The following is a 6,782-nucleotide window of genomic DNA, read 5'->3' as shown; positions in this document are numbered from 1 at the left end:
GCTGATCTTTTCAGTAAGATGACTTTGCTTCCTGTCAGACCTGGCCACGTGACTTGCTTGGATTCATAAAATATGATAGATGTGATGATTCCATTTCCAAGTTTAAGCTTTGATGGTCGCCACAAGTGACCATTACAGCATGTCTCTCTTCTCCCTCGGCCAAGAGTAAAGTCACCTTCTGGTGAGCGCAGTCCTTTGTCAATCTCCAGGAGACCCGTGGAACAGGTGCACAGGTGACCTGAGTAAGAAACAACTTCCACTGAGATTCAGCACGTTTTTACCCAGCACTCCTTGGCCTGTAGTTGACTGAAACAACCTTTAAGCCTTTAAGTTTTTTAACTATGTATGTGTCTCCTAAAATAACTTTTAAAAACTATGATCTCCTCTAAAATTGTTCAAGTCGACAGATAAAATTTTCCGTCTTATGCCTAAAAATGTTCAAAAGTTGTCATGTGCCACATATTGTAAAAATCGACCCCTTGAATAAAACTGTCCCATCGCCCTTTCGAATTACTTAATTGGACAAAACATCATAATATATTTTAAAACTACACACAAAGGTTTTTATTTGACAGTTGGAAAATTCAAAATTCCCTTTGTTCATCAGCTTTGTGTTGCTGTGATCAAAATACCTGACGAGAACTATTTAGAGAAGGAAAAGTTTATTTTGGGCTCAAGGTTTCAGAGAGTCAGTCCATGATTGGCAGATTGCATTGCTTCGAGCCCAGGGAGAGGCAGAACCTCATGGCAAAGGGCCTTATGGCTGAGGAAAGTTCCTCAGGTCATGGCAGCCTGGCAGAAGGGAGAGAGCTCAAGGAGCCAGGAATAAAACATAGACTCCAAAGACAGGACCCCAGCGACCTAACTTCCCCCAGCCACACCCCACCTGCCACTGTTACCACCCAGTGAGTCCATTAGAGTTATTAAGCCACCGAATGGGTTCACCTACTGCTTAGGCCACTGCTCTCACAGTCCGACCATTTCACCTCTGCACTTCGCTGCATTAACAAAGGAACTTTCAGGAGACACCTCATATCCAAGCCACACACTCTCTCTTGCCCTTAAACTTATATTTCCATTTCAGTTTGCCCACAAAGTTGAATCCCAATCTTGTTAGTCATCCATTCATGCTTTTCAGGGAAAAAATGCATATAATTAATTACAGTTTTTACTTAACTTTTAATTTTTTAAGTTTCCTTTGATCGTAAGGCCCTAAAAAGGGAAATTTTTCTTCTGTATTGATTTATCATTACAATTATAAGTAGAAAACAGTCAAAAAACATGGAATAAAAATATGATTTTGATAAGTGATTATTAAATATAAAAAGTAAAAGGTTAAGGGAAATTTTACAAATGGACCTTTTTCAATTAGTTTATATAACTGAATGAATGTTATGTACTGTCAGAAGGAGGTTCAGAATTGAATCAATTTGCCTTTTATAGACATAAGAAATAAAAAAAAAATTCTTTCCACATGTGTGAGTAAATCAGAAAGGGGGGAATTTTTCTTCTGAGTTAAAGGGCCAAAATAATATTGTAATCTATCATCAAAAATTATTTGAACATTTTTTTAACCCAATTAGATTCTCCTTTAACTTTGTCATAAACAAAGAATTGGCAACCGCCTATTTGTAATGTTATGCACTCTCCAATCACTGCCTTCCTTCACTTGGTTTCTGAGAAGTGTATTTTTAAAGGCTTTACTAAGGCTTGTCAACAATAGGTTAATTAAGCTATTATTCATCCACAAGGAAGGAGCTTGTGAAGCCAATATAGGAAGAACTGGAAAACCAAAATATTATTAACTATAGCACTCCTTCACTAATGCGATATTTTAGACAACGTTTTCATCCGAGCATTAAATATATCCACCTAAACTTCCTGCTGCCCTTTAGCTCCTTCAATTTATGGAGGTTTCCCATGAAACCTAATTGCCAAAGCCAGTCCTCATTGCCAAACCAGGCAGCTAGATCAGATTCGCTTCCTATCAGAAAAGGTCTGGCTTCATCTTCCAGTTCAAATGGAAGTGCTGTCATACGTCCCCACGAGGAGCACCTCACTTCTGAATCGCAACACAGACACAAAGTTCTGGAGCAGACATTTTTCACGAGCTTGCTAATTGCACAAAATAAGGCTTCACTTCCCTTGATGTGGCCCAGGTGACCATCCGGAGCCCACACTCCACTGCTGTCTCTCTGCTCCCTCTGAGCCCAGGCACATCCAGGAAGGCTCTGCGGTGACTGGACTCTGGAGGGCAGAGAGCATGGAGAATATTCTCTGTGCTTTCCTCTCAGGTGCAGCCCAGGAAGCGCTACCTTCACAGATGACAAGTGGGGGGTGTGAGAAAATCTTCATGGCTCCTGCCCCCACATCACAATAAACTTGAGTTCACGGCATTTCCTACAAAGGCTGAAATAACTTGTGTCCACTGCCATACCTTTCACACCATGGAAATTTGTAAAAGAGAAACCCTGACCTTGGAGACCAAATATAAATGGAGTGAGTATGGCTGACTTTCATAGAAAAATGGAACACCGATCACACTGTGGGGACAGAAATGGCAATTGAAGACCAGATTCGTCAAGGTTTGAAGCTGACATTTGATACTACCTTCCCACCAAACACAGGAAAGAAAAGTGGCACAATCAAGTCCTCTTTCAGAGGGAGTGCATACACGGTGATTGCGTTGCTGACTTTGACTTTGCTGGACCTGCCATCCACGGTTCCGCTGGCTTTGGTTGTGAGGCTGGCTTGCTGGGAACCAGGTGACCTTTGACAGTGCCGATCAAAGCTGACAAGGAATAACTTTGCACTGGGCTACAGGACTGGGGACTTTCAGCTACACACCATTGTCAATGATGGGACAGAATTTGGAGGATCCATTTATCAGAAAGTATGTGAAGATCTTGGCACTTTAGTGAACCTTGCTTGGACATCAGGTACCGACAGCACTCGTTTTGGCATTGCAGCTAAATAGCAGTTGGATCCCACTGCTTCCATTTCTGCAAAGGCCAGCAACTCCAGTTACTTGGAGCGGGCTACACTCAGACAGTCAGGCCTGGTGTGAAACTTACACTGTCAGCCTGGTAGATGGGAAGAGCATTAATGCTGGAGGCCACAGACTTGATCTTGCCCTGGAATTGGAGGCTTAATCCAGCTGAACGAAATCTCTGGGGATGGGTAGCAGAAGATTAGGCCTTAATATATTTCCGCTGTGATCAGCAGGCTCTTATCCCTTCAAGAAGGTGATCAAAACAAGGATGATCTGAACAAGAGTTGTATTTTAAATATTCAGATAGTTACTTGTTAGCAGGTTTAGTTGAATTGGTTGTCTAGTTACCATGCTGCAGTGATGCAGTCACCTACACATTATTTAAACGTATTTAACTGTTAAATGCGCTACCCCCCAAAAATGAAATAGATCTTTATGAAACTATGCGATTGTGTGCGTGTTTGTTTTATGTTCCCTGTAACATTGAATATTGCCATTGAATAAGATGGATCCGTGGGATGTTTTAAGATGAGGGTAAAGATTCTGTTAAATACAACCATTATTAGAATTAATTTTGGTATCCCAGAACATTACAAATTATGAATAAAACAAGTATAGATTAAAAAAAAAAGAGAAAGGCACAAACCCTATAGCAGGAACATGGGAGTTTCATAAGTAGAAACATTATCGATATCAGTCTTCTTCATTGATCAGAGACTTTTACACTTTAACAATGCACAGCAGTAAGATTTCAGATGTGTGAAAGTATGTCCTTTGGGTATCAGAAAAGAGGGTGAGATGTGGATTGACAGGCAGATGGGAAACGAAGGCAGGAAGGACACACGTGGCTTCCTGAATGGCAGACACCTCCCCAGCCAGTAAATGATGGGAAAAAATATTATGGATGCTGAGTATATGAAATGAATATTCTTAAAACTTTCTGCATCCATGCTCTTGGAAAAGCTGTTCCCCAGCAGGGACCTGGACCCTGAGTTGAAAACTGTCGCTGCAGTTTTCAAATCAACCGGGCATACTGTACCCAATTTATAATGCTTGAAAAATAAGATCACTTACTCTCTACTATTGGAATTCATTTGCTATTACTGCATAACAAACAGCAGCATAAATCAATACCCCTTTATTGCCTGGCAGTTTCCCAGGGTCAGGACACAGAGCCCCAGGCCAGACGCTGTGCTCCGGATGTAAGGCTGAATCTCCCTGAGCCTCAGGCTCCTCCCCCAAGTTCATGGGTCACTGACAGAGTTAAAGTTTCACGACTGCAGGTCTGAGGCCCCCCCCTCCTAAAAGCTGCCTGCCGCTCCCTGCCATGTGGCCTTCTCCACACCTTGGCAGTTTGGTTCTTTAAGGTCAACAGGAGATGTCACTGCTATTTATTTTCTCTCTGATCGCTAAATCTGCTTCTAAAGGCCTCAACTGATTAGGTCAGACCCACCAAAGTCCCCTCCCATTTGGTTAACCTAAAGTCAACTAATGAGGGGACTCACGTAAAACTGTAAAACATCTTTATCTTTGCTATAATGTAACACGATCCAGGGAGTGATTGTCCATCATCTTTGCCATGGTCTGTTGAACAGAGGTTACAGGTCTGCTCACTGACAAGGGAGTGTTACCAGACCATGGTCATTGGCAGCCACCTTAGAATCTGCTTCTCATAGTATTTAAACCAAAAGTAACTTTAAAGTTATGGATATAACAACAGCAAAGCGTATTTCTTTGTGTTTAGAATGTAAAATTTAAGCCGGGCACAGTGACACATGCCTGTATCACTCCCAGCAACTTGGGAGGATGAGGCAGGAGAGAATCGCAAGTTCAAGGTCAGCCTCAACAACTTAGCAAGACCCTGCCTCAAAATAAAAATCTGGGAATGTAGCTCAGTGGTAGAGCAGCCCTCCGTTCGGTCTCAGTACAAAAACTCTGTGTGTGTGTGTGTGTGTGTGTGTGTGTGTATAAAATTTCAAGATCACCCCCTCGAGCACTCATTATTTAGTGAGCTTAGAAGAATCACCAAGGAAATTAGTTTAAAACATAAATTTTATGGATTCCACCCTCAGAAATTTTGAGATAGTTTGCATAAAATTAAGCAAGAATCTGCAATTTAAATAAGCCCCCCCCATGATCCTGATGCAAATTCTTACAACTCAGTGAAAAGCCATAACACTGTGCTTCTGTAATTAAAGAATGACTGAAGTTTTCCCAAAGCTCTGCAGTTTGGGTCAAATGAGTTGTTGAGCCCCTTTGCTTTACAAAAACCGTATTTCAGCCGCGTGCACGGCACACACCTGTGATCCCAGGGAGCTGGGAGGAAGGGGCAGAAGCACTGCAAGTTTGAGGCAGCCTGGGCAACCTGGTGAGACCCTGTCTGGAAATAATAGATAAAAAGAGCTGAGGATGTAGCTCAGGGGTAGCTTCAGCCCGTCACGGGGTGGGGGTGGGGGGAAAGAAACAAACCTGCAAACCTACATGGCCCAGGTTTCCCAGGCTCTTCTCTCAGCTCAGCACCTAACATACTGAGACCCTTACTCAGCTCAGGGATGACCCTCTGCCCAGAGGCCCTCTGGTAACGCAGCTGACAGCTCTGTGTCTGCGGTAAACCAAATGTAAATATGTCACATTAGCACAGAGTGGAGAGAACACTGGTTTCTTTCCCAGCTGGAGTTGCTGCCACTCATTCTTGGGAGAAGAGCAGAAGGACAGAGGAGGCTCTCAAGTGGACCAGGAACTTCTGTCAGGTGGCGACCTCCTCACTGCCATGTCACCCATTGAGACTCTTGCTGGTGTCTGAAGACCTAGGATCCTGGAAGACCCTTGGTCAGGAACAGGCTGAGCAGGCTGGGTGGCCCCACGGCATGATGCCCCAGTCTGCCGACAACACCCAACTCAGAAACACATGGCAAAGGGGGCAGGGAGGCACGCACTCGGGTGGGTGGGGTTGTGAGGCTTCCAAGTGCAAGAGAAAGAAATTCTGAGAGGACCTGCTCTATGCGGAGCGCTAAGCAGGGCATGTGGTTTTGTGTCCCATTCGTATTGTATTTTACTATTGACTCCTAAGACAGCCCTGAGAATGGGGGCTAGATTAGGGATCCTTGCCTCCCTTTGGAAGATGGAGAAATAGGCTTTCTAAGCCCTGCAGGGTCAATGGTGGAATATACACATTGGAAAAAAAATCCCATTTTGCGGGCGGTCAACCTGGCACCTGAAGAGTGAAGCTATTCCAGAGAAGAGCGGAGCTTGGAGGCAGAGGCCACCTAGAACCCCACAGTGAGCACCGGTATGGTCAACTCCAATGCCACAAGCAGATGCCAATTCTGGTTGAGCTTCTAAACCCTCGCCTACCAACCTTCTAGCAGGGAGTTCCTGACCAGACTAGCCGCCTCCATTTCCCCACCAGTAACATGGAGAACCAGAGCAGACTTTGGAACCAGGCAGAGATCATGTCTTTCCTTTCAATGGATGGAGGAACCGAGGTCTCACGGGGGGCGATCATGCAGTGAGAAGCCAGCTCAGCATTTACCCCCCTGGGAGTGGCGCCCTGTGGGAGACCTGGGCTCTTGCTCAGGAGTGTTGAGTGATCCGGGGCTCCAGGCAAGGCCACTGGAGTCTTGGCATGAGCCAAAAACTCCTCCAGCTTCTCCTACAGCTTGGAATCAATTCCCTCACTGAACAGCAGCGGCAGGTGATCTTCTATTTTGCAGGACATCAGAGACAGAAATCAGCAGAGTCCCAAGCAAGCTGGGACAGCTGGTCCCCTCAGAGAGGAACACAGCTCATA

At 44.5% G+C, this 6,782-nt stretch overlaps 1 pseudogene; it reads left to right on the top strand.

The window, feature by feature from the left end:
• Positions 1-2,447: 2,447 nt before the first annotated feature.
• Positions 2,448-3,152, top strand: LOC124985559 (voltage-dependent anion-selective channel protein 2-like; annotated as a pseudogene).
• The last annotated feature ends 3,630 nt before the right edge of the window (positions 3,153-6,782 follow it).

Source organism: Sciurus carolinensis, chromosome 5 (genome assembly GCF_902686445.1).
Source record: "Sciurus carolinensis chromosome 5, mSciCar1.2, whole genome shotgun sequence".
Lineage (NCBI taxonomy): Eukaryota > Metazoa > Chordata > Mammalia > Rodentia > Sciuridae > Sciurus > Sciurus carolinensis.
This window is presented reverse-complemented; position numbering and strand designations above follow the sequence as displayed.